The 24,053-nt window shown below is 47.4% G+C and overlaps 34 non-coding genes across 34 annotated transcripts; all 34 read left to right on the plus strand.

Annotated features, from left to right (window-relative positions):
• The first annotated feature begins 179 nt into the window (after positions 1-179).
• On the plus strand, positions 180-298 carry LOC143874872 (5S ribosomal RNA). Its single transcript, XR_013249540.1, has one exon. It is a non-coding gene; the product is annotated as a 5S ribosomal RNA (ribosomal RNA).
• A 597-nt stretch (positions 299-895) lies between these two features.
• LOC143874848 (5S ribosomal RNA) lies at positions 896-1,014 on the plus strand. The gene has a single exon (XR_013249516.1). It is a non-coding gene; the product is annotated as a 5S ribosomal RNA (ribosomal RNA).
• Positions 1,015-1,611: 597 nt separating this feature from the next.
• On the plus strand, positions 1,612-1,730 carry LOC143874800 (5S ribosomal RNA). Its single transcript, XR_013249470.1, has one exon. It is a non-coding gene; the product is annotated as a 5S ribosomal RNA (ribosomal RNA).
• Positions 1,731-2,327: 597 nt separating this feature from the next.
• Positions 2,328-2,446, plus strand: LOC143873970 (5S ribosomal RNA). Its single transcript, XR_013248662.1, has one exon. It is a non-coding gene; the product is annotated as a 5S ribosomal RNA (ribosomal RNA).
• A 596-nt stretch (positions 2,447-3,042) lies between these two features.
• Positions 3,043-3,161, plus strand: LOC143874801 (5S ribosomal RNA). Its single transcript, XR_013249471.1, has one exon. It is a non-coding gene; the product is annotated as a 5S ribosomal RNA (ribosomal RNA).
• A 597-nt stretch (positions 3,162-3,758) lies between these two features.
• Positions 3,759-3,877, plus strand: LOC143873971 (5S ribosomal RNA). Its single transcript, XR_013248663.1, has one exon. It is a non-coding gene; the product is annotated as a 5S ribosomal RNA (ribosomal RNA).
• A 597-nt stretch (positions 3,878-4,474) lies between these two features.
• LOC143874873 (5S ribosomal RNA) lies at positions 4,475-4,593 on the plus strand. The gene has a single exon (XR_013249541.1). It is a non-coding gene; the product is annotated as a 5S ribosomal RNA (ribosomal RNA).
• Positions 4,594-5,190: 597 nt separating this feature from the next.
• Positions 5,191-5,309, plus strand: LOC143874147 (5S ribosomal RNA). Its single transcript, XR_013248837.1, has one exon. It is a non-coding gene; the product is annotated as a 5S ribosomal RNA (ribosomal RNA).
• Positions 5,310-5,906: 597 nt separating this feature from the next.
• LOC143874300 (5S ribosomal RNA) lies at positions 5,907-6,025 on the plus strand. The gene has a single exon (XR_013248984.1). It is a non-coding gene; the product is annotated as a 5S ribosomal RNA (ribosomal RNA).
• A 597-nt stretch (positions 6,026-6,622) lies between these two features.
• Positions 6,623-6,741, plus strand: LOC143874802 (5S ribosomal RNA). Its single transcript, XR_013249472.1, has one exon. It is a non-coding gene; the product is annotated as a 5S ribosomal RNA (ribosomal RNA).
• Positions 6,742-7,338: 597 nt separating this feature from the next.
• Positions 7,339-7,457, plus strand: LOC143874779 (5S ribosomal RNA). The gene has a single exon (XR_013249449.1). It is a non-coding gene; the product is annotated as a 5S ribosomal RNA (ribosomal RNA).
• Positions 7,458-8,054: 597 nt separating this feature from the next.
• On the plus strand, positions 8,055-8,173 carry LOC143874997 (5S ribosomal RNA). The gene has a single exon (XR_013249666.1). It is a non-coding gene; the product is annotated as a 5S ribosomal RNA (ribosomal RNA).
• A 597-nt stretch (positions 8,174-8,770) lies between these two features.
• On the plus strand, positions 8,771-8,889 carry LOC143875039 (5S ribosomal RNA). The gene has a single exon (XR_013249705.1). It is a non-coding gene; the product is annotated as a 5S ribosomal RNA (ribosomal RNA).
• A 597-nt stretch (positions 8,890-9,486) lies between these two features.
• LOC143874780 (5S ribosomal RNA) lies at positions 9,487-9,605 on the plus strand. Its single transcript, XR_013249450.1, has one exon. It is a non-coding gene; the product is annotated as a 5S ribosomal RNA (ribosomal RNA).
• A 597-nt stretch (positions 9,606-10,202) lies between these two features.
• On the plus strand, positions 10,203-10,321 carry LOC143874075 (5S ribosomal RNA). Its single transcript, XR_013248765.1, has one exon. It is a non-coding gene; the product is annotated as a 5S ribosomal RNA (ribosomal RNA).
• A 597-nt stretch (positions 10,322-10,918) lies between these two features.
• Positions 10,919-11,037, plus strand: LOC143875004 (5S ribosomal RNA). Its single transcript, XR_013249672.1, has one exon. It is a non-coding gene; the product is annotated as a 5S ribosomal RNA (ribosomal RNA).
• Positions 11,038-11,634: 597 nt separating this feature from the next.
• LOC143874803 (5S ribosomal RNA) lies at positions 11,635-11,753 on the plus strand. Its single transcript, XR_013249473.1, has one exon. It is a non-coding gene; the product is annotated as a 5S ribosomal RNA (ribosomal RNA).
• Positions 11,754-12,350: 597 nt separating this feature from the next.
• Positions 12,351-12,469, plus strand: LOC143874765 (5S ribosomal RNA). Its single transcript, XR_013249435.1, has one exon. It is a non-coding gene; the product is annotated as a 5S ribosomal RNA (ribosomal RNA).
• A 597-nt stretch (positions 12,470-13,066) lies between these two features.
• Positions 13,067-13,185, plus strand: LOC143875005 (5S ribosomal RNA). Its single transcript, XR_013249673.1, has one exon. It is a non-coding gene; the product is annotated as a 5S ribosomal RNA (ribosomal RNA).
• Positions 13,186-13,782: 597 nt separating this feature from the next.
• LOC143874766 (5S ribosomal RNA) lies at positions 13,783-13,901 on the plus strand. Its single transcript, XR_013249436.1, has one exon. It is a non-coding gene; the product is annotated as a 5S ribosomal RNA (ribosomal RNA).
• A 597-nt stretch (positions 13,902-14,498) lies between these two features.
• On the plus strand, positions 14,499-14,617 carry LOC143875006 (5S ribosomal RNA). Its single transcript, XR_013249674.1, has one exon. It is a non-coding gene; the product is annotated as a 5S ribosomal RNA (ribosomal RNA).
• Positions 14,618-15,214: 597 nt separating this feature from the next.
• LOC143875053 (5S ribosomal RNA) lies at positions 15,215-15,333 on the plus strand. The gene has a single exon (XR_013249717.1). It is a non-coding gene; the product is annotated as a 5S ribosomal RNA (ribosomal RNA).
• Positions 15,334-15,930: 597 nt separating this feature from the next.
• Positions 15,931-16,049, plus strand: LOC143874782 (5S ribosomal RNA). Its single transcript, XR_013249452.1, has one exon. It is a non-coding gene; the product is annotated as a 5S ribosomal RNA (ribosomal RNA).
• A 596-nt stretch (positions 16,050-16,645) lies between these two features.
• On the plus strand, positions 16,646-16,764 carry LOC143874077 (5S ribosomal RNA). The gene has a single exon (XR_013248768.1). It is a non-coding gene; the product is annotated as a 5S ribosomal RNA (ribosomal RNA).
• A 597-nt stretch (positions 16,765-17,361) lies between these two features.
• Positions 17,362-17,480, plus strand: LOC143875007 (5S ribosomal RNA). The gene has a single exon (XR_013249675.1). It is a non-coding gene; the product is annotated as a 5S ribosomal RNA (ribosomal RNA).
• Positions 17,481-18,077: 597 nt separating this feature from the next.
• On the plus strand, positions 18,078-18,196 carry LOC143874784 (5S ribosomal RNA). Its single transcript, XR_013249453.1, has one exon. It is a non-coding gene; the product is annotated as a 5S ribosomal RNA (ribosomal RNA).
• A 597-nt stretch (positions 18,197-18,793) lies between these two features.
• Positions 18,794-18,912, plus strand: LOC143874078 (5S ribosomal RNA). Its single transcript, XR_013248769.1, has one exon. It is a non-coding gene; the product is annotated as a 5S ribosomal RNA (ribosomal RNA).
• A 597-nt stretch (positions 18,913-19,509) lies between these two features.
• LOC143874785 (5S ribosomal RNA) lies at positions 19,510-19,628 on the plus strand. The gene has a single exon (XR_013249454.1). It is a non-coding gene; the product is annotated as a 5S ribosomal RNA (ribosomal RNA).
• Positions 19,629-20,225: 597 nt separating this feature from the next.
• Positions 20,226-20,344, plus strand: LOC143875165 (5S ribosomal RNA). The gene has a single exon (XR_013249824.1). It is a non-coding gene; the product is annotated as a 5S ribosomal RNA (ribosomal RNA).
• A 597-nt stretch (positions 20,345-20,941) lies between these two features.
• On the plus strand, positions 20,942-21,060 carry LOC143874994 (5S ribosomal RNA). The gene has a single exon (XR_013249662.1). It is a non-coding gene; the product is annotated as a 5S ribosomal RNA (ribosomal RNA).
• Positions 21,061-21,657: 597 nt separating this feature from the next.
• On the plus strand, positions 21,658-21,776 carry LOC143875144 (5S ribosomal RNA). Its single transcript, XR_013249805.1, has one exon. It is a non-coding gene; the product is annotated as a 5S ribosomal RNA (ribosomal RNA).
• Positions 21,777-22,373: 597 nt separating this feature from the next.
• LOC143874148 (5S ribosomal RNA) lies at positions 22,374-22,492 on the plus strand. The gene has a single exon (XR_013248838.1). It is a non-coding gene; the product is annotated as a 5S ribosomal RNA (ribosomal RNA).
• A 597-nt stretch (positions 22,493-23,089) lies between these two features.
• On the plus strand, positions 23,090-23,208 carry LOC143874301 (5S ribosomal RNA). The gene has a single exon (XR_013248985.1). It is a non-coding gene; the product is annotated as a 5S ribosomal RNA (ribosomal RNA).
• Positions 23,209-23,805: 597 nt separating this feature from the next.
• Positions 23,806-23,924, plus strand: LOC143874767 (5S ribosomal RNA). The gene has a single exon (XR_013249437.1). It is a non-coding gene; the product is annotated as a 5S ribosomal RNA (ribosomal RNA).
• Positions 23,925-24,053: the final 129 nt, after the last annotated feature.

A 24,053-nucleotide genomic window follows, 5' to 3' on the forward strand; every position in this document is an offset into this window, starting at 1 on the left:
GGGTACTCGGGAAGATTCATCGCGCGATGACAGCCTTGGCGGTCATCCGGCTTCCCGACATGCTCGGATCGTCCATCCGATGTCATCTAGCAGGATTTTTTCGCACTTTCATTTAAACGGACTTCGTAAGACAATGCGAATGGAAACTCTTTATTACTTTGACAATGGAGAGGCATGCTGGGTGCGATCATACCAGCACAAATGCACTGGATCCCATCAGAACTCCGAAGTTAAGCGTGCTTGGACGAGAGTAGTACTAGGATGGGTGACCTCCTTGAAAGTCCTCGTGTTGCACTCCTGTCACTTTTTTCGGCTATCTATCACTTTTTTCGAACAATCTTTTGGTTCTAGAACGTCGATGCGAACTGAAACGCACGTTCAGTGCGACGCCTCCTAGGTTTCGGTTCGGATATTTTTATTTTCTTCCAGATGGTGAATTCAAATACGTCCGGTCTTTATTATGGCGGGGTGATAGTGTCGTTTGATTCGATAAACGGAATTCGTTCTGACATTTCATTTACGGTCAAAATATAGCGGGGGTTTGTTTAGATTCAGTGAGGTACCGGCTATAGCGGATGAGTGTACTAGTGGATGCGAGTAAGGAATCCGGCCGGAAGGTGTTTACTGGCCGTGAGCTACCCCTGGTGAACAAATATCGTTCCGACGATAACTTTTGATCCGCCCATCAGATCGTGGCGATTCATATATTGATTCGGGGGTACTCGGGAAGATTCATCGTGCGATGACAGCCCTGGCGGTCATCCGGCTACCCGACATGCTCGGATCGTCCATCCGATGTCATCTAGCAGGATTTTTTCGCACTTTCATTTAAACGGACTTCGTACGACAATGCGAATGGAAACTCTTTATTACTTTTACAATGGAGAGGCATGCTGGGTGCGATCATACCAGCTCAAATGCACTGGATCCCATCAGAACTCCGAAGTTAAGCGTGCTTGGGCGAGAGTAGTACTAGGATGGGTGACCTCTTGGGAAATCGTCGTGTTGCACTCCTGTCACTTTTTTCGGCTATCTACCAATTTTTTCGAACAATCTTTCGGTTCTGGAACGTCGATGCGAACTGAAACGCACGTTCAGTGCGACGCCTCCTACGTTTTGGTTCGGATCTTTTTATTTTCTTCCGGATGTTGAATTCAAATACGTCCGGTCTTTATTATAGCGGGGTGATAGTGTCGTTCGATTCGATAAACGGAATTCGTTCTGACATTTCATTTACGGTCAAAATATAGCGGGGGTTTGTTTAGATTCAGTGAGGTACCGGCTATAGCGGATGAGTGTACTAGTGGATGCGAGTCAGGAATCCGGCCGGAAGGTGTTTACTGGCCGTGAGCTACCCCTGGTGAACAAATATCGTTCCGACGATAACTTTTGATCCGCCCGTCAGATTGTGGCGATTCTTATATTGACTCGGGGGTACTCGGGAAGATTTATCGCGCGATGACAGCCCTGGCGGTCATCCGGCTTCCCGACATGCTCGGATCGTCCATCCGATGTCATCTAGCAGGATTTTTTCGCACTTTCATTTAAACGGACTTCGTACAACAATGCGAATGGAAACTCTTTATTAATTTGACAATGGAGAGGCATGCTGGGTGCGATCATACCAGCACAAATGCACTAGATCCCATCAGAACTCCGAAGTTAAGCGTGCTTGGACGAGAGTAGTACTAGGATGGGTGACCACCTTGGAAGTCCTCGTGTTGCACTCCTGTCACTTTTTTCGGCTATCTATCACTTTTTTCGAACAATCTTTTGGTTCTAGAACGTCGATGCGAACTGAAACGCACGTTCAGTGCGACGCCTCCTAGGTTTCGGTTCGGATATTTTTATTTTCTTCCGGTTGGTGAATTCAAATACGTCCGGTCTTTATTATGGCGGGGTGATAGTGTCGTTTGATTCGATAAACGGAATTCGTTCTGACATTTCATTTACGGTCAAAATATAGCGGGGGTTTGTTTAGATTCAGTGAGGTACCGGCTATAGCGGATGAGTGTACTAGTGGATGCGAGTCAGGAATCCGGCCGGAAGGTGTTTACTGGCCGTGAGCTACCCCTGGTGAACAAATATCGTTCCGACGATAACTTTTGATCCGCCCATCAGATCGTGGCGATTCATATATTGATTCGGGGGTACTCGGGAAGATTCATCGTGCGATGACAGCCCTGGCGGTCATCCGGCTACCCGACATGCTCGGATCGTCCATCCGATGTCATCTAGCAGGATTTTTTCGCACTTTCATTTAAACGGACTTCGTACGACAATGCGAATGGAAACTCTTTATTACTTTGACAATGGAGAGGCATGCTGGGTGCGATCATACCAGCTCAAATGCACTGGATCCCATCAGAACTCCGAAGTTAAGCGTGCTTGGGCGAGAGTAGTACTAGGATGGGTGACCTCCTGGGAAATCCTCGTGTTGCACTCCTGTCACTTTTTTCGGCTATCTACCAATTTTTCAAACAATCTTTCGGTTCTGGAACGTCGATGCGAACTGAAACGCACGTTCAGTGCGACGCCTCCTAGCTTTCGGTTCGGATCTTTTTATTTTCTTCCGGATGGTGAATTCAAATACGTCCGGTCTTTATTATGGCGAGGTGATAGTGTCGTTTGATTCGATAAACGGAATTCGTTCTGACATTTCATTTACGGTCAAAATATAGCGGGGGTTTGTTTAGATTTAGTGAGGTACCGGCTATAGCGGATGAGTGTACTAGTGGATGCGAGTCAGGAATCCGGCCGGAAGGTGTTTACTGGCCGTGAGCTACCCCTGGTGAACAAATATCGTTCCGACGATAACTTTTGATCCGCCCGTCAGATTGTGGCGATTCTTATATTGACTCGGGGGTACTCGGGAAGATTCATCGCGCGATGACAGCCTTGGCGGTCATCCGGCTTCCCGACATGCTCGGATCGTCCATCCGATGTCATCTAGCAGGATTTTTTCGCACTTTCATTTAAACGGACTTCGTAAGACAATGCGAATGGAAACTCTTTATTAATTTGACAATGGAGAGGCATGCTGGGTGCGATCATACCAGCACAAATGCACTAGATCCCATCAGAACTCCGAAGTTAAGCGTGCTTGGACGAGAGTAGTACTAGGATGGGTGACCACCTTGGAAGTCCTCGTGTTGCACTCCTGTCACTTTTTTCGGCTATCTATCACTTTTTTCGAACAATCTTTTGGTTCTAGAACGTCGATGCGAACTGAAACGCACGTTCAGTGCGACGCCTCCTAGGTTTCGGTTCGGATATTTTTATTTTCTTCCGGTTGGTGAATTCAAATACGTCCGGTCTTTATTATGGCGGGGTGATAGTGTCGTTTGATTCGATAAACGGAATTCGTTCTGACATTTCATTTACGGTCAAAATATAGCGGGGGTTTGTTTAGATTCAGTGAGGTACCGGCTATAGCGGATGAGTGTACTAGTGGATGCGAGTCAGGAATCCGGCCGGAAGGTGTTTACTGGCCGTGAGCTACCCCTGGTGAACAAATATCGTTCCGACGATAACTTTTGATCCGCCCATCAGATCGTGGCGATTCATATATTGATTCGGGGGTACTCGGGAAGATTCATCGTGCGATGACAGCCCTGGCGGTCATCCGGCTACCCGACATGCTCGGATCGTCCATCCGATGTCATCTAGCAGGATTTTTTCGCACTTTCATTTAAACGGACTTCGTACGACAATGCGAATGGAAACTCTTTATTACTTTGACAATGGAGAGGCATGCTGGGTGCGATCATACCAGCTCAAATGCACTGGATCCCATCAGAACTCCGAAGTTAAGCGTGCTTGGGCGAGAGTAGTACTAGGATGGGTGACCTCCTGGGAAATCCTCGTGTTGCACTCCTGTCACTTTTTTCGGCTATCTACCAATTTTTTCGAACAATCTTTCGGTTCTGGAACGTCGATGCGAACTGAAACGCACGTTCAGTGCGACGCCTCCTAGCTTTCGGTTCGGATCTTTTTATTTTCTTCCGGATGGTGAATTCAAATACGTCCGGTCTTTATTATGGCGAGGTGATAGTGTCGTTTGATTCGATAAACGGAATTCGTTCTGACATTTCATTTACGGTCAAAATATAGCGGGGGTTTGTTTAGATTTAGTGAGGTACCGGCTATAGCGGATGAGTGTACTAGTGGATGCGAGTCAGGAATCCGGCCGGAAGGTGTTTACTGGCCGTGAGCTACCCCTGGTGAACAAATATCGTTCCGACGATAACTTTTGATCCGCCCGTCAGATTGTGGCGATTCTTATATTGACTCGGGGGTACTCGGGAAGATTCATCGCGCGATGACAGCCTTGGCGGTCATCCGGCTTCCCGACATGCTCGGATCGTCCATCCGATGTCATCTAGCAGGATTTTTTCGCACTTTCATTTAAACGGACTTCGTAAGACAATGCGAATGGAAACTCTTTATTACTTTGACAATGGAGAGACATGCTGGGTGCGATCATACCAGCACAAATGCACTGGATCCCATCAGAACTCCGAAGTTAAGCGTGCTTGGACGAGAGTAGTACTAGGATGGGTGACCTCCTTGAAAGTCCTCGTGTTGCACTCCTGTCACTTTTTTCGGCTATCTATCACTTTTGTCGAACAATCTTTTGGTTCTAGAACGTCGATGCGAACTGAAACGCACGTTCAGTGCGACGCCTCATAGGTTTCGGTTCGGATATTTTTATTTTCTTCCGGATGGTGAATTCAAATACGTCCGGTCTTTATTATGGCGGGGTGATAGTGTCGTTTGATTCGATAAACGGAATTCGTTCTGACATTTCATTTACGGTCAAAATATAGCGGGGGTTTGTTTAGATTCAGTGAGGTACCGGCTATAGCGGATGAGTGTACTAGTGGATGCGAGTAAGGAATCCGGCCGGAAGGTGTTTACTGGCCGTGAGCTACCCCTGGTGAACAAATATCGTTCCGACGATAACTTTTGATCCGCCCATCAGATCGTGGCGATTCATATATTGATTCGGGGGTACTCGGGAAGATTCATCGTGCGATGACAGCCCTGGCGGTCATCCGGCTACCCGACATGCTCGGATCGTCCATCCGATGTCATCTAGCAGGATTTTTTCGCACTTTCATTTAAACGGACTTCGTACGACAATGCGAATGGAAACTCTTTATTACTTTGACAATGGAGAGGCATGCTGGGTGCGATCATACCAGCTCAAATGCACTGGATCCCATCAGAACTCCGAAGTTAAGCGTGCTTGGGCGAGAGTAGTACTAGGATGGGTGACCTCTTGGGAAATCCTCGTGTTGCACTCCTGTCACTTTTTTCGGCTATCTACCAATTTTTTCGAACAATCTTTCGGTTCTGGAACGTCGATGCGAACTGAAACGCACGTTCAGTGCGACGCCTCTTAGCTTTCGGTTCGGATCTTTTTATTTTCTTCCGGATGGTGAATTCAAATACGTCCGGTCTTTATTATGGCGAGGTGATAGTGTCGTTTGATTCGATAAACGGAATTCGTTCTGACATTTCATTTTCGGTCAAAATATAGCGGGGGTTTGTTTAGATTCAGTGAGGTACCGGCTATAGCGGATGAGTGTACTAGTGGATGCGAGTCAGGAATCCGGCCGGAAGGTGTTTACTGGCCGTGAGCTACCCCTGGTGAACATATATCGTTCCGACGATAACTTTTGATCCGCCCGTCAGATTGTGGCGATTCTTATATTGACTCGGGGGTACTCGGGAAGATTCATCGCGCGATGACAGCCGTGGCGGTCATCCGGCTTCCCGACATGCTCGGATCGTCCATCCGATGTCATCTAGCAGGATTTTTTCGCACTTTCATTTAAACGGACTTCGTACGACAATGCGAATGGAAACTCTTTATTACTTTGACAATGGAGAGGCATGCTGGGTGCGATCATACCAGCACAAATGCACTGGATCCCATCAGAACTCCGAAGTTAAGCGTGCTTGGACGAGAGTAGTACTAGGATGGGTGACCTCCTTGGAAGTCCTCGTGTTGCACTCCTGTCACTTTTTTCGGCTATCTATCACTTTTTTCGAACAATCTTTTGGTTCTAGGACGTCGATGCGAACTGAAACGCACGTTCAGTGCGACGCCTCCTACGTTTCGGTTCGGATCTTTTTATTTTCTTCCGGATGGTGAATTCAAATACGTCCGGTCTTTATTATAGCGGGGTGATAGTGTCGTTTGATTCGATAAACGGAATTCGTTCTGACATTTCATTTACGGTCAAAATATAGCGGGGGTTTGTTTAGATTCAGTGAGGTACCGGCTATAGCGGATGAGTGTACTAGTGGATGCGAGTCAGGAATCCGGCCGGAAGGTGTTTACTGGCCGTGAGCTACCCCTGGTGAACAAATATCGTTCCGACGATAACTTTTGATCCGCCCGTCAGATTGTGGCGATTCTTATATTGACTCGGGGGTACTCGGGAAGATTTATCGCGCGATGACAGCCCAGGCGGTCATCCGGCTTCCCGACATGCTCGGATCGTCCATCCGATGTCATCTAGCAGGATTTTTTCGCACTTTCATTTAAACGGACTTCGTACGACAATGCGAATGGAAACTCTTTCTTACTTTGACAATGGAGAGGCATGCTGGGTGCGATCATACCAGCACAAATGCACTAGATCCCATCAGAACTCCGAAGTTAAGCGTGCTTGGACGAGAGTAGTACTAGGATGGGTGACCACCTTGGAAGTCCTCGTGTTGCACTCCTGTCACTTTTTTCGGCTATCTATCACTTTTTTCGAACAATCTTTTGGTTCTAGAACGTCGATGCGAACTGAAACGCACGTTCAGTGCGACGCCTCCTAGGTTTCGGTTCGGATCTTTTTATTTTCTTCCGGATGGTGAATTCAAATACGTCCGGTCTTTATTATGGCGGGGTGATAGTGTCGTTTGATTCGATAAACGGAATTCGTTCCGACATTTCATTTACGGTCAAAATATAGCGGGGGTTTGTTTAGATTCAGTGAGGTACCGGCTATAGCGGATGAGTGTACTAGTGGATGCGAGTCAGGAATCCGGCCGGAAGGTGTTTACTGGCCGTGAGCTACCCGTGGTGAACAAATATCGTTCCGACGATAACTTTTGATCCGCCCATCAGATCGTGGCGATTCAAATATTGATTCGGGGGTACTCGGGAAGATTCATCGTGCGAATACAGCCCTGGCGGTCATCCGGCTACCCGACATGCTCGGATCGTCCATCCGATGTCATCTAGCAGGATTTTTTCGCACTTTCATTTAAACGGACTTCGTACGACAATGCGAATGGAAACTCTTTATTACTTTGACAATGGAGAGGCATGCTGGGTGCGATCATACCAGCTCAAATGCACTGGATCCCATCAGAACTCCGAAGTTAAGCGTGCTTGGCCGAGAGTAGTACTAGGATGGGTGACCTCCTGGGAAATCCTCGTGTTGCACTCCTGTCACTTTTTTCGGCTATCTACCACATTTTTCGAACAATCTTTTGGTTCTGGAACGTCGATGCGAACTGAAACGCACGTTCAGTGCGACGCCTCCTAGCTTTCGGTTCGGATCTTTTTATTTTCTTCCGGATGGTGAATTCAAATACGTCCGGTCTTTAGTATGGCGAGGTGATAGTGTCGTTTGATTCGATAAACGGAATTCGTTCTGACATTTCATTTACGGTCAAAATATAGCGGGGGTTTGTTTAGACTCAGTTAGGTACCGGCTATAGCGGATGAGTGTACTAGTGGATGCGAGTCAGGAATCCGGTCGGAAGGTGTTTACTGGCCGTGAGCTACCCTTGGTGCACAAATATTGTCTCGACGATAACTTTTGATCCGCCCGTCAGATTGTGGCGATTCTTATATTGATTCGGGGGTACTAGGGAAGATTCATCGCGCGATGACAGCCCTGGCGGTCATCCGGCTTCCCGACATGCTCGAATCGTCCATCCGATGTCATCTAGCAGGATTTTTTCGCACTTTCATTTAAACGGACTTCGTACGACAATGCGAATGGAAACTCTTTATTACTTTGACAATGGAGAGGCATGCTGGGTGCGATCATACCAGCACAAATGCACTAGATCCCATCAGGACTCCGAAGTTAAGCGTGCTTGGACGAGAGTAGTACTAGGATGGGTGACCTCCTTGGAAGTCCTCGTGTTGCACTCCTGTCACTTTTTTCGGCTATCTATCACTTTTTTCGAACAATCTTTTGGTTCTAGAACGTCGATGCGAACTGAAACGCATGTTCAGTGCGACGCCTCCTAGGTTTCGGTTCGGATCTTTTTATTTTCTTCCGTATGGTGAATTCAAATACGTCCGGTCTTTATTATGGCGGGGTGATAGTGTCGTTTGATTCGATAAACGGAATTCGTTCTGACATTTCATTTACGGTCAAAATATAGCGGGGGTTTGTTTAGATTCAGTGAGGTACCGGCTATAGCGGATGAGTGTACTAGTGGATGCGAGTCAGGAATCCGGCCGGAAGGTGTTTACTGGCCGTGAGCTACCCCTGGTGAACAAATATCGTTCCGACGATAACTTTTGATCCGCCCATCAGATCGTGGCGATTCATATATTGATTCGGGGGTACTCGGGAAGATTCATCGTGCGATGACAGCCGTGGCGGTCATCCGGCTACCCGACATGCTCGGATCGTCCATCCGATGTCATCTAGCAGGATTTTTTCGCACTTTCATTTAAACGGACTTCGTACGACAATGCGAATGGAAACTCTTTATTACTTTGACAATGGAGAGGCATGCTGGGTGCGATCATACCAGCTCAAATGCACTGGATCCCACCAGAACTCCGATGTTAAGCGTGCTTGGGCGAGAGTAGTACTAGGATGGGTGACCTCATGGGAAATCCTCGTGTTGCACTCCTGTCACTTTTTTCGGCAATCTACCACTTTTTTCGAACAATCTTTCGGTTCTGGAACGTCGATGCGAACTAAAACGCACGTTCAGTGCGACGCCTCCTAGCTTTCGGTTCGGATCTTTTTATTTTCTTCCGGATGGAGAATTCAAATACGTCCGGTCTTTATTATGGCGAGGTGATAGTGTCGTTTGATTCGATAAACGGAATTCGTTCTGACATTTCATTTACGGTCAAAATATAGCGGGGGTTTGTTTAGATTCAGTGAGGTACCGGCTATAGCGGATGAGTGTACTAGTGGATGCGAGTCAGGAATCCGGCCGGAAGGTATTTACTGGCCGTGAGCTACCCCTGGTGAACAAATATCGTACCGACGATAACTTTTGATCCGCCCGTCAGATTGTGGCGATTCTTATATTGATTCGGGGGTACTCGGGAAGATTCATCGCGCGATGACAGCCGTGGCGGTCATCCGGCTTCCCGACATGCTCGGATCGTCCATCCGATGTCATCTAGCAGGATTTTTTCGCACTTTCATTTAAACGGACTTCGTACGACAATGCGAATGGAAACTCTTTATTACTTTGACAATGGAGAGGCATGCTGGGTGCGATCATACCAGCTCAAATGCACTGGATCCCATCAGAACTCCGAAGTTAAGCGTGCTTGGCCGAGAGTAGTACTAGGATGGGTGACCTCCTGGGAAATCCTCGTGTTGCACTCCTGTCACTTTTTTCGGCTATCTATCACTTTTTTCGAACAATCTTTTGGTTCTAGAACGTCGATGCGAACTGAAACGCATGTTCAGTGCGACGCCTCCTAGGTTTCGGTTCGGATCTTTTTATTTTCTTCCGGATGGAGAATTCAAATACGTCCGGTCTTTATTATGGCGAGGTGATAGTGTCGTTTGATTCGATAAACGGAATTCGTTCTGACATTTCATTTACGGTCAAAATATAGCGGGGGTTTGTTTAGATTCAGTGAGGTACCGGCTATAGCGGATGAGTGTACTAGTGGATGCGAGTCAGGAATCCGGTCGGAAGGTGTTTACTGGCCGTGAGCTACCCTTGGTGCACAAATATTGTTCCGACGATAACTTTTGATCCGCCCGTCAGATTGTGGCGATTCTTATATTGATTCGGGGGTACTCGGGAAGATTCATCGTGCGATGACAGCCCTGGCAGTCATTCGGCTACCCGACATGCTCGGATCGTCCATCCGATGTCATCTAGCAGGATTTTTTCGCACTTTCATTTAAACGGACTTCGTACGACAATGCGAATGGAAACTCTTTATTACTTTGACAATGGAGAGGCATGCTGAGTGCGATCATACCAGCACAAATGCACTGGATCCCATCAGAACTCCGAAGTTAAGCGTGCTTGGACGAGAGTAGTACTAGGATGGGTGACCTCCTTGGAAGTCCTCGTGTTGCACTCCTGTCACTTTTTTCGGCTATCTATCACTTTTTTCGAACAATCTTTTGGTTCTAGAACGTCGATGCGAACTGAAACGCACGTTCAGTGCGACGCCTCCTAGGTTTCGGTTCGGATCTTTTTATTTTCTTCCGGATGGTGAATTCAAATACGTCCGGTCTTTATTATGGCGGGGTGATAGTGTCGTTTGATTCGATAAACGGAATTCGTTCTGACATTTCATTTACGGTCAAAATATAGCGGGGGTTTGTTTAGATTCAGTGAGGTACCGGCTATAGCGGATGAGTGTACTAGTGGATGCGAGTCAGGAATCCGGCCGGAAGGTGTTTACTGGCCGTGAGCTACCCCTGGTGAACAAATATCGTTCCGACGATAACTTTTGATCCGCCCATCAGATCGTGGCGATTCATAAATTGATTCGGGGGTACTCGGGAAGATTCATCGTGCGATGACAGCCCTGGCGGTCATCCGGCTACCCGACATGCTCGGATCGTCCATCCGATGTCATCTAGCTGGATTTTTTCGCACTTTCATTTAAACGGACTTCGTACGACAATGCGAATGGAAACTCTTTATTACTTTGACAATGGAGAGGCATGCTGGGTGCGATCATACCAGCTCAAATGCACTGGATCCCACCAGAACTCCGATGTTAAGCGTGCTTGGGCGAGAGTAGTACTAGGATGGGTGACCTCCTGGGAAATCCTCGTGTTGCACTCCTGTCACTTTTTTCGGCAATCTACCACTTTTTTCGAACAATCTTTCGGTTCTGGAACGTCGATGCGAACTAAAACGCACGTTCAGTGCGACGCCTCCTAGCTTTCGGTTCGGATCTTTTTATTTTCTTCCGGATGGAGAATTCAAATACGTCCGGTCTTTATTATGGCGAGGTGATAGTGTCGTTTGATTCGATAAACGGAATTCGTTCTGACATTTCATTTACGGTCAAAATATAGCGGGGGTTTGTTTAGATTCAGTGAGGTACCGGCTATAGCGGATGAGTGTACTAGTGGATGCGAGTCAGGAATCCGGCCGGAAGGTGTTTACTGGCCGTGAGCTACCCCTGGTGAACAAATATCGTACGGACGATAACTTTTGATCCGCCCGTCAGATTGTGGCGATTCTTATATTGATTCGGGGGTACTCGGGAAGATTTATCGCGCGATGACAGCCGTGGCGGTCATCCGGCTTCCCGACATGCTCGGATCGTCCATCCGATGTCATCTAGCAGGATTTTTTCGCACTTTCATTTAAACGGACTTCGTACGACAATGCGAATGGAAACTCTTTATTACTTTGACAATGGAGAGGCATGCTGGGTGCGATCATACCAGCACAAATGCACTAGATCCCATCAGAACTCCGAAGTTAAGCGTGCTTGGACGAGAGTAGTACTAGGATGGGTGACCACCTTGGAAGTCCTCGTGTTGCACTCCTGTCACTTTTTTCGGCTATCTATCACTTTTTTCGAACAATCTTTTGGTTCTAGAACGTCGATGCGAACTGAAACGCACGTTCAGTGCGACGCCTCCTAGGTTTCGGTTCGGATCTTTTTATTTTCTTCCGGATGGTGAATTCAAATACGTCCGGTCTTTATTATGGCGGGGTGATAGTGTCGTTTGATTCGATAAACGGAATTCGTTCTGACATTTCATTTACGGTCAAAATATAGCGGGGGTTTGTTTAGATTCAGTGAGGTACCGGCTATAGCGGATGAGTGTACTAGTGGATCCGAGTCAGGAATCCGGTCGGAAGGTGGTTACTGGCCGTGAGCTACCCTTGGTGCACAAATATTGTCTCGACGATAACTTTTGATCCGCCCGTCAGATTGTGGCGATTCTTATATTGATTCGGGGGTACTAGGGAAGATTCATCGCGCGATGACAGCCCTGGCGGTCATCCGGCTTCCCGACATGCTCGGATCGTCCATCCGATGTCATCTAGCAGGATTTTTTCGCACTTTCATTTAAACGGACTTCGTACGACAATGCGAATGGAAACTCTTTATTACTTTGACAATGGAGAGGCATGCTGGGTGCGATCATACCAGCACAAATGCACTAGATCCCATCAGAACTCCGAAGTTAAGCGTGCTTGGACGAGAGTAGTACTAGGATGGGTGACCTCCTTGGAAGTCCTCGTGTTGCACTCCTGTCACTTTTTTCGGCTATCTATCACTTTTTTCGAACAATCTTTTGGTTCTAGAACGTCGATGCGAACTGAAACGCATGTTCAGTGCGACGCCTCCTAGGTTTCGGTTCGGATCTTTTTATTTTCTTCCGGATGGTGAATTCAAATACGTCCGGTCTTTATTATGGCGGGGTGATAGTGTCGTTTGATTCGATAAACGGAATTCGTTCTGACATTACATTTACGGTCAAAATATAGCGGGGGTTTGTTTAGATTCAGTGAGGTACCGGCTATAGCGGATGAGTGTACTAGTGGATGCGAGTCAGGAATCCGGCCGGAAGGTGTTTACTGGCCGTGAGCTACCCCTGGTGAACAAATATCGTTCCGACGATAACTTTTGATCCGCCCATCAGATCGTGGCGATTCATATATTGATTCGGGGGTACTCGGGAAGATTTATCGTGCGATGACAGCCCTGGCGGTCATCCGGCTACCCGACATGCTCGGATCGTCCATCCGATGTCATCTAGCAGGATTTTTTCGCACTTTCATTTAAACGGACTTCGTACGACAATGCGAATGGAAACTCTTTATTACTTTGACAATGGAGAGGCATGCTGGGTGCGATCATACCAGCTCAAATGCACTGGATCCCACCAGAACTCCGATGTTAAGCGTGCTTGGGCGAGAGTAGTACTAGGATGGGTGACCTCCTGGGAAATCCTCGTGTTGCACTCCTGTCACTTTTTTCGGCAATCTACCACTTTTTTCGAACAATCTTTCGGTTCTGGAACGTCGATGCGAACTAAAACGCACGTTCAGTGCGACGCCTCCTAGCTTTCGGTTCGGATCTTTTTATTTTCTTCCGGATGGAGAATTGAAATACGTCCGGTCTTTATTATGGCGAGGTGATAGTGTCGTTTGATTCGATAAACGGAATTCGTTCTGACATTTCATTTACGGTCAAAATATAGCGGGGGTTTGTTTAGATTCAGTGAGGTACCGGCTATAGCGGATGAGTGTACTAGTGGATCCGAGTCAGGAATCCGGTCGGAAGGTGGTTACTGGCCGTGAGCTACCCTTGGTGCACAAATATTGTCTCGACGATAACTTTTGATCCGCCCGTCAGATTGTGGCGATTCTTATATTGATTCGGGGGTACTAGGGAAGATTCATCGCGCGATGACAGCCCTGGCGGTCATCCGGCTTCCCGACATGCTCGGATCGTCCATCCGATGTCATCTAGCAGGATTTTTTCGCACTTTCATTTAAACGGACTTCGTACGACAATGCGAATGGAAACTCTTTATTACTTTGACAATGGAGAGGCATGCTGGGTGCGATCATACCAGCACAAATGCACTAGATCCCATCAGAACTCCGAAGTTAAGCGTGCTTGGACGAGAGTAGTACTAGGATGGGTGACCTCCTTGGAAGTCCTCGTGTTGCACTCCTGTCACTTTTTTCGGCTATCTATCACTTTTTTCGAACAATCTTTTGGTTCTAGAACGTCGATGCGAACTGAAACGCATGTTCAGTGCGACGCCTCCTAGGTTTCGGTTCGGATCTTTTTATTTTCTTCCGGATGGTGAATTCAAATACGTCCGGTCTTTATTATGGCGGGGTGATAGTGTCGTTTGATTCGATAAACGGAATTCGTTCTGACATTTCATTTACGGTCAAAATATAGCGGGGGTTTGTTTAGATTCAGTGAGGTACCGGCTATAGCGGATGAGTGTACTAGTGGATGCGAGTCAGGAATCCGGCCGGAAGGTGTTTACTGGCCGTGAGCTACCCCTGGTGAACAAATATCGTTCCGACGATAACTTTTGATCCGCCCATCAGATCGTGGCGATTCATATATTGATTCGGGGGTACTCGGGAAGATTTATCGTGCGATGACAGCCCTGGCGGTCATCCGGCTACCCGACATGCTCGGATCGTCCATCCGATGTCATCTAGCAGGATTTTTTCGCACTTTCATTTAAACGGACTTCGTACGACAATGCGAATGGAAACTCTTTATTACTTTGACAATGGAGAGGCATGCTGGGTGCGATCATACCAGCTCAAATGCACTGGATCCCACCAGAACTCCGATGTTAAGCGTGCTTGGGCGAGAGTAGTACTAGGATGGGTGACCTCCTGGGAAATCCTCGTGTTGCACTCCTGTCACTTTTTTCGGCAATCTACCACTTTTTTCGAACAATCTTTCGGTTCTGGAACGTCGATGCGAACTAAAACGCACGTTCAGTGCGACGCCTCCTAGCTTTCGGTTCGGATCTTTTTATTTTCTTCCGGATGGAGAATTGAAATACGTCCGGTCTTTATTATGGCGAGGTGATAGTGTCGTTTGATTCGATAAACGGAATTCGTTCTGACATTTCATTTACGGTCAAAATATAGCGGGGGTTTGTTTAGATTCAGTGAGGTACCGGCTATAGCGGATGAGTGTACTAGTGGATGCGAGTCAGGAATCCGGCCGGAAGGTGTTTACTGGCCGTGAGCTACCCCTGGTGAACAAATATCGTACCGACGATAACTTTTGATCCGCCCGTCAGATTGTGGCGATTCTTATATTGATTCGGGGGTACTCGGGAAGATTCATCGCGCGATGACAGCCGTGGCGGTCATCCGGCTTCCCGACATGCTCGGATCGTCCATCCGATGTCATCTAGCAGGATTTTTTCGCACTTTCATTTAAACGGACTTCGTACGACAATGCGAATGGAAACTCTTTATTACTTTGACAATGGAGAGGCATGCTGGGTGCGATCATACCAGCACAAATACACTAGATCCCATCAGAACTCCGAAGTTAAGCGTGCTTGGACGAGAGTAGTATTAGGATGGGTGACCACCTTGGAAGTCCTCGTGTTGCACTCCTGTCACTTTTTTCGGCTATCTATCACTTTTTTCGAACAATCTTTTGGTTCTAGAACGTCGATGCGAACTGAAACGCACGTTCAGTGCGACGCCTCCTAGGTTTCGGTTCGGATCTTTTTATTTTCTTCCGGATGGTGAATTCAAATACGTCTGGTCTTTATTATGGCGGGGTGATAGTGTCGTTTGATTCGATAAACGGAATTCGTTCCGACATTTCATTTACGGTCAAAATATAGCGGGGGTTTGTTTAGAATCAGTGAGGTACCGGCTATAGCGGATGAGTGTACTAGTGGATGCGAGTCAGGAATCCGGCCGGAAGGTGTTTACTGGCCGTGAGCTACCCCTGGTGAACAAATATCGTACCGACGATAACTTTTGATCCGCCCGTCAGATTGTGGCGATTCTTATATTGATTCGGGGGTACTCGGGAAGATTCATCGCGCGATGACAGCCGTGGCAGTCATCCGGCTTCCCGACATACTCGGATCGTCCATCCGATGTCATCTAGCAGGATTTTTTCGCACTTTCATTTAAACGGACTTCGTACGACAATGCGAATGGAAACTCTTTATTACTTTGACAATGGAGAGGCATGCTGGGTGCGATCATACCAGCTCAAATGCACTGGATCCCATCAGAACTCCGAAGTTAAGCGTGCTTGGCCGAGAGTAGTACTAGGATGGGTGACCTCCTGGGAAATCCTCGTGTTGCACTCCTGTCACTTTTTCGGCTATCTATCACTTTTTTCGAACAATCTTTTGGTTCTAGAACGTCGATGCGAACTGAAACGCATGTTCAGTGCGACGCCTCCTAGGTTTCGGTTCGGTTCTTTTTATTTTCTTCCGGATGGAGAATTCAAATACGTCCGGTCTTTATTATGGCGAGGTGATAGTGTCGTTTGATTCGATAAACGGAATTCGTTCTGACATTTCATTTACGGTCAAAATATAGCGGGTGTTTGTTTAGATTCAGTGAGGTACCGGCTATAGCGGATGAGTGTACTAGTGGATGCGAGTCAGGAATCCGGTCGGAAGGTGTTTACTGGCCGTGAGCTACCCTTGGTGCACAAATATTGTTCCGACGATAACTTTTGATCCGCCCGTCAGATTGTGGCGATTCTTATATTGATTCGGGGGTACTCGGGAAGATTCATCGTGCGATGACAGCCCTGGCAGTCATCCGGCTACCCGACATGCTCGGATCGTCCATCCGATGTCATCTAGCAGGATTTTTTCGCACTTTCATTTAAACGGACTTCGTACGACAATGCGAATGGAAACTCTTTATTACTTTGACAATGGAGAGGCATGCTGAGTGCGATCATACCAGCACAAATGCACTGGATCCCATCAGAACTCCGAAGTTAAGCGTGCTTGGACGAGAGTAGTACTAGGATGGGTGACCTCCTTGGAAGTCCTCGTGTTGCACTCCTGTCACTTTTTTCGGCTATCTATCACTTTTTTCGAACAATCTTTTGGTTCTAGAACGTCGATGCGAACTGAAACGCACGTTCAGTGCGACGCCTCCTAGGTTTCGGTTCGGATCTTTTTATTTTCTTCCGGATGGTGAATTCAAATACGTCCGGTCTTTATTATGGCGGGGTGATAGTGTCGTTTGATTCGATAAACGGAATTCGTTCTGACATTTCATTTACGGTCAAAATATAGCGGGGGTTTGTTTAGATTCAGTGAGGTACCGGCTATAGCGGATGAGTGTACTAGTGGATGCGAGTCAGGAATCCGGCCGGAAGGTGTTTACTGGCCGTGAGCTACCCCTGGTGAACAAATATCGTTCCGACGATAACTTTTGATCCGCCCATCAGATCGTGGCGATTCATATATTGATTCGGGGGTACTCGGGAAGATTCATCGTGCGATGACAGCCCTCGCGGTCATCCGGCTACCCGACATGCTCGGATCGTCCATCCGATGTCATCTAGCAGGATTTTTTCGCACTTTCATTTAAACGGACTTCGTACGACAATGCGAATGGAAACTCTTTATTACTTTGACAATGGAGAGGCATGCTGGGTGCGATCATACCAGCTCAAATGCACTGGATCCCACCAGAACTCCGATGTTAAGCGTGCTTGGGCGAGAGTAGTACTAGGATGGGTGACCTCCTGGGAAATCCTCGTGTTGCACTCCTGTCACTTTTTTCGGCAATCTACCACTTTTTTCGAACAATCTTTCGGTTCTGGAACGTCGATGCGAACTAAAACGCACGTTCAGTGCGACGCCTCCTAGCTTTCGGTTCGGATCTTTTTATTTTCTTCCGGATGGAGAATTCAAATACGTCCGGTCTTTATTATGGCGAGGTGATAGTGTCGTTTGATTCGATAAACGGAATTCGTTCTGACATTTCATTTACGGTCAAAATATAGCGGGGGTTTGTTTAGATTCAGTGAGGTACCGGCTATAGCGGATGAGTGTACTAGTGGATGCGAGTCAGGAATCCGGCCGGAAGGTGTTTACTGGCCGTGAGCTACCCCTGGTGAACAAATATCGTACCGACGATAACTTTTGATCCGCCCGTCAGATTGTGGCGATTCTTATATTGATTCGGGGGTACTCGGGAAGATTCATCGCGCGATGACAGCCGTGGCGGTCATCCGGCTTCCCGACATGCTCGGATCGTCCATCCGATGTCATCTAGCAGGATTTTTTCCAACTTTCATATAAACGGACTTCGTACGACAATGCGAATGGAAACTCTTTATTACTTTGACAATGGAGAGGCATGCTGGGTGCGATCATACCAGCTCAAATGCACTGGATCCCATCAGAACTCCGAAGTTAAGCGTGCTTGGCCGAGAGTAGTACTAGGATGGGTGACCTCCTGGGAAATCCTCGTGTTGCACTCCTGTCACTTTTTTCGGCTATCTATCACTTTTTTCGAACAATCTTTTGGTTCTAGAACGTCGATGCGAACTGAAACGCATGTTCAGTGCGACGCCTCCTAGGTTTCGGTTCGGATCTTTTTATTTTCTTCCGGATGGAGAATTCAAATACGTCCGGTCTTTATTATGGCGCGGTGATAGTGTCGTTTGATTCGATAAACGGAATTCGTTCTGACATTTCATTTACGGTCAAAATATAGCGGGGGTTTGTTTAGATTCAGTGAGGTACCGGCTATAGCGGATGAGTGTACTAGTGGATGCGAGTCAGGAATCCGGTCGGAAGGTGTTTACTGGCCGTGAGCTACCCTTGGTGCACAAATATTGTTCCGACGATAACTTTTGATCCGCCCGTCAGATTGTGGCGATTCTTATATTGATTCGGGGGTACTCGGGAAGATTCATCGTGCGATGACAGCCCTGGCAGTCATCCGGCTACCCGACATGCTCGGATCGTCCATCCGATGTCATCTAGCAGGATTTTTTCGCACTTTCATTTAAACGGACTTCGTACGACAATGCGAATGGAAACTCTTTATTACTTTGACAATGGAGAGGCATGCTGAGTGCGATCATACCAGCACAAATGCACTGGATCCCATCAGAACTCCGAAGTTAAGCGTGCTTGGACGAGAGTAGTACTAGGATGGGTGACCTCCTTGGAAGTCCTCGTGTTGCACTCCTGTCACTTTTTTCGGCTATCTATCACTTTTTTCGAACAATCTTTTGGTTCTAGAACGTCGATGCGAACTGAAACGCACGTTCAGTGCGACGCCTTCTAGGTTTCGGTTCGGATCTTTTTATTTTCTTCCGGATGGTGAATTCAAATACGTCCGGTCTTTATTATGGCGGGGTGATAGTGTCGTTTGATTCGATAAACGGAATTCGTTCTGACATTTCATTTACGGTCAAAATATAGCGGGGGTTTGTTTAGATTCAGTGAGGTACCGGCTATAGCGGATGAGTGTACTAGTGGATGCGAGTCAGGAATCCGGCCGGAAGGTGTTTACTGGCCGTGAGCTACCCCTGGTGAACAAATATCGTTCCGACAATAACTTTTGATCCGCCCATCAGATCGTGGCGATTCAAATATTGACTCGGGGGTACTCGGGAAGATTCATCGTGCGATGACAGCCCTGGCGGTCATCCGGCTACCCGACATGCTCGGATCGTCCATCCGATGTCATCTAGCAGGATTTTTTCGCACTTTCATTTAAACGGACTTCGTACGACAATGCGAATGGAAACTCTTTATTACTTTGACAATGGAGAGGCATGCTGGGTGCGATCATACCAGCTCAAATGCACTGGATCCCATCAGAACTCCGAAGTTAAGCGTGCTTGGCCGAGAGTAGTACTAGGATGGGTGACCTCCTGGGAAATCCTCGTGTTGCACTCCTGTCACTTTTTTCGGCTATCTACCACTTTTTTCGAACAATCTTTTGGTTCTGGAACGTCGATGCGAACTGAAACGCACGTTCAGTGCGACGCCTCCTAGCTTTCGGTTCGGATTTTTTTATTTTCTTCCGGATGGTGAATTCAAATACGTCCGGTCTTTATTATGGCGAGGTGATAGTGTCGTTTGATTCGATAAACGGAATTCGTTCTGACATTTCATTTACGGTCAAAATATAGCGGGGGTTTGTTTAGATTCAGTTAGGTACCGGCTATAGCGGATGAGTGTACTAGTGAATGCGAGTCAGGAATCCGGTCGGAAGGTGTTTACTGGCCGTGAGCTACCCTTGGTGCACAAATATTGTCTCGACGATAACTTTTGATCCGCCCGTCAGATTGTGGCGATTCTTATATTGATTCGGGGGTACTAGGGAAGATTCATCGCGCGATGACAGCCCTGGCGGTCATCCGGCTTCCCGACATGCTCGGATCGTCCATCCGATGTCATCTAGCAGGATTTTTTCGCACTTTCATTTAAACGGACTTCGTACGACAATGCGAATGGAAACTCTTTATTACTTTGACAATGGAGAGGCATGCTGGGTGCGATCATACCAGCACAAATGCACTAGATCCCATCAGAACTCCGAAGTTAAGCGTGCTTCGACGAGAGTAGTACTAGGATGGGTGACCTCCTTGGAAGTCCTCGTGTTGCACTCCTGTCACTTTTTTCGGCTATCTATCACTTTTTTCGAACAATCTTTTGGTTCTAGAACGTCGATGCGAACTGAAACACACGTTCAGTGCGACGCCTCCTAGGTTTCGGTTCGGATCTTTTTATTTTCTTCCGGATGGTGAATTCAAATACGTCCGGTCTTTATTATGGCGGGGTGATAGTGTCGTTTGATTCGATAAACGGAATTCGTTCTGACATTTCATTTACGGTCAAAATATAGCGGGGGTTTGTTTAGATTCAGTGAGGTACCGGCTATAGCGGATGAGTGTACTAGTGGATGCGAGTCAGGAATCCGGCCGGAAGGTGTTTACTGGCCGTGAGCTACCCCTGGTGAACAAATATCGTTCCGACGATAACTTTTGATCCGCCCATCAGATCGTGGTGATTCATATATTGATTCGGGGGTACTCGGGAAGATTCATCGTGCGATGACAGCCCTGGCGGTCATCCGGCTACCCGACATGCTCGGATCGTCCATCCGATGTCATCTAGCAGGATTTTTTCGCACTTTCATTTAAACGGACTTCGTACGACAATGCGAATGGAAACTCTTTATTACTTTGACAATGGAGAGGCATGCTGGGTGCGATCATACCAGCTCAAATGCACTGGATCCCACCAGAACTCCGAAGTTAAGCGTGCTTGGGCGAGAGTAGTACTAGGATGGGTGACCTCCTGGGAAATCCTCGTGTTGCAGTCCTGTCACTTTTTTCGGCAATCTACCACTTTTTTCGAACAATCTTTCGGTTCTGGAACGTCGAAGCGAACTGAAACGCACGTTCAGTGCGACGCCTCGTAGCTTTCGGTTCGGATCTTTTTATTTTCTTCCGGATGGAGAATTCAAATACGTCCGGTCTTTATTATGGCGAGGTGATAGTGTCGTTTGATTCGATAAACGGAATTCGTTCTGACATTTCATTTACGGTCAAAATATAGCGGGGGTTTGTTTAGATTCAGTGAGGTACCGGCTATAGCGGATGAGTGTACTAGTGGATGCGAGTCAGGAATCCGGTCGGAAGGTGTTTACTGGCCGTGAGCTACCCTTGGTGCACAAATATTGTTCCGATGATAACTTTTGATCCGCCCGTCAGATTGTGGCGATTCTTATATTGACTCGGGGGTACTTGGGAAGATTAATCGCGCGATGACAGCCCTGGCGGTCATCCGGCTGCCCGACATGCTCGGATCGTCCATCCGATGTCATCTAGCAGGATTTTTTCGCACTTTCATTTAAACGGACTTCGTACGACAATGCGAATGGAAACTCTTTATTACTTTGACAATGGAGAGGCATGATGGGTGCGATCATACCAGCACAAATGCACTAGATCCCATCAGAACACCGAAGTTAAGCGTGCTTGGACGAGAGTAGTACTAGGATGGGTGACCTCCTTGGAAGTCCTCGTGTTGCACTCCTGTCACTTTTTTCGGCTATCTATCACTTTTTTTGAACAATCTTTTGGTTCTAGAACGTCGATGCGAACTGAAACGCACGTTCAGTGCGACGCCTCCTAGGTTTCGGTTCGGATCTTTTTATTTTCTTCCGGATGGTGAATTCAAATACGTCCGGTCTTTATTATGGCGGGGTGATAGTGTCGTTTGATTCGATAAACGGAATTCGTTCCGACATTTCATTTACGGTCAAAATATAGCGGGGGTTTGTTTAGATTCAGTGAGGTACCGGCTATAGCGGATGAGTGTACTAGTGGATGCGAGTCAGGAATCCGGCCGGAAGGTGTTTACTGGCCGTGAGCTACCCCTGGTGAACAAATATCGTTCCGACGATAACTTTTGATCCGCCCATCAGATCGTGGCGATTCAAATATTGATTCGGGGGTACTCGGGAAGATTCATCGTGCGATGACAGCCCTGGCGGTCATCCGGCTACCCGACATGCTCGGATCGTCCATCCGATGTCATCTAGCAGGATTTTTTCGCACTTTCATTTAAACGGACTTCGTACGACAATGCGAATGGAAACTCTTTATTACTTTGACAATGGAGAGGCATGCTGGGTGCGATCATACCAGCTCAAATGCACTGGATCCCATCAGAACTCCGAAGTTAAGCGTGCTTGGGCGAGAGTAGTACTAGGATGGGTGACCTCTTGGGAAATCCTCGTGTTGCACTCCTGTCACTTTTTTCGGCTATCTACCAATTTTTTCGAACAATCTTTCGGTTCTGGAACGTCGATGCGAACTGAAACGCACGTTCAGTGCGACGCCTCCTAGCTTTCGGTTCGGATCTTTTTATTTTCTTCCGGATGGTGAATTCAAATACGTCCGGTCTTTATTATGGCGAGGTGATAGTGTCGTTTGATTCGATAAACGGAATTCGTTCTGACATTTCATTTACGGTCAAAATATAGCTGGGGTTTGTTTAGATTCAGTGAGGTACCGGCTATAGCGGATGAGTGTACTAGTGGATGCGAGTCAGGAATCCGGCCGGAAGGTGTTTACTGGCCGTGAGCTACCCCTGGTGAACATATACCGTTCCGACGATAACTTTTGATCCGCCCGTCAGATTGTGGCGATTCTTATATTGACTCGGGGGTACTCGGGAAGATTCATCGCGCGATAACAGCCGTGGCGGTCATCCGGCTTCCCGACATGCTCGCATCGTCCATCCGATGTCATCTAGCAGGATTTTTTCGCACTTTCATTTAAACGGACTTCGTACGACAATGCGAATGGAAACTCTTTATTACTTTGACAATGGAGAGGCATTCTGGGTGCGATCATACCAGCACAAATGCACTGGATCCCATCAGAACTCCGAAGTTAAGCGTGCTTGGACGAGAGTAGTACTAGGATGGGTGACCTCCTTGGAAGTCCTCGTGTTGCACTCCTGTCACTTTTTTCGGCTATCTATCACTTTTTTCGAACAATCTTTTGGTTCTAGAACGTCGATGCGAACTGAAACGCACGTTCAGTGCGACGCCTCCTACGTTTCGGTTCGGATCTTTTTATTTTCTTCCGGATGGTGAATTCAAATACGTCCGGTCTTTATTATGGCGGGGTGATAGTGTCGTTTGATTCGATAAACGGAATTCGTTCTGACATTTCATTTACGGTCAAAATATAGCGGGGGTTTGTTTAGATTCAGTGAGGTACCGGCTATAGCGGATGAGTGTACTAGTGGATGCGAGTCAGGAATCCGGCCGGAAGGTGTTTACTGGCCGTGAGCTACCCCTGGTGAACAAATATCGTTCCGACGATAACTTTTGATCCGCCCGTCAGATTGTGGCGATTCTTATATTGACTCGGGGGTACTCTGGAAGATTCATCGCGCGATGACAGCCCTGGCGGTCATCCGGCTTCCCGACATGCTCGGATTGTCCATCCGATGTCATCTAGCAGGATTTTTTCGCACTTTCATTTAAACGGACTTCGTACGACAATGCGAATGGAAACTCTTTATTACTTTGACAATGGAGAGGCATGCTGGGTGCGATCATACCAGCACAAATGCACTAGATCCCATCAGAACTCCGAAGTTAAGCGTGCTTGGACGAGAGTAGTACTAGGATGGGTGACCTCCTTGGAAGTCCTCGTGTTGCACTCCTGTCACTTTTTTCGGCTATCTATCACTTTTTTCGAAGAATCTTTTGGTTCTAGAACGTCGATGCGAACTGAAACGCACGTTCAGTGCGACGCCTCCTAGGTTTCGGTTCGGATCTTTTTATTTTCTTCC

The sequence above is a fragment of the Tasmannia lanceolata genome, unplaced genomic scaffold (assembly GCF_043159265.1).
Source record: "Tasmannia lanceolata isolate RefF3 unplaced genomic scaffold, GAP_Taslan_0.1 ptg000003l, whole genome shotgun sequence".
Classification (NCBI taxonomy): Eukaryota; Viridiplantae; Streptophyta; class Magnoliopsida; order Canellales; family Winteraceae; genus Tasmannia; species Tasmannia lanceolata.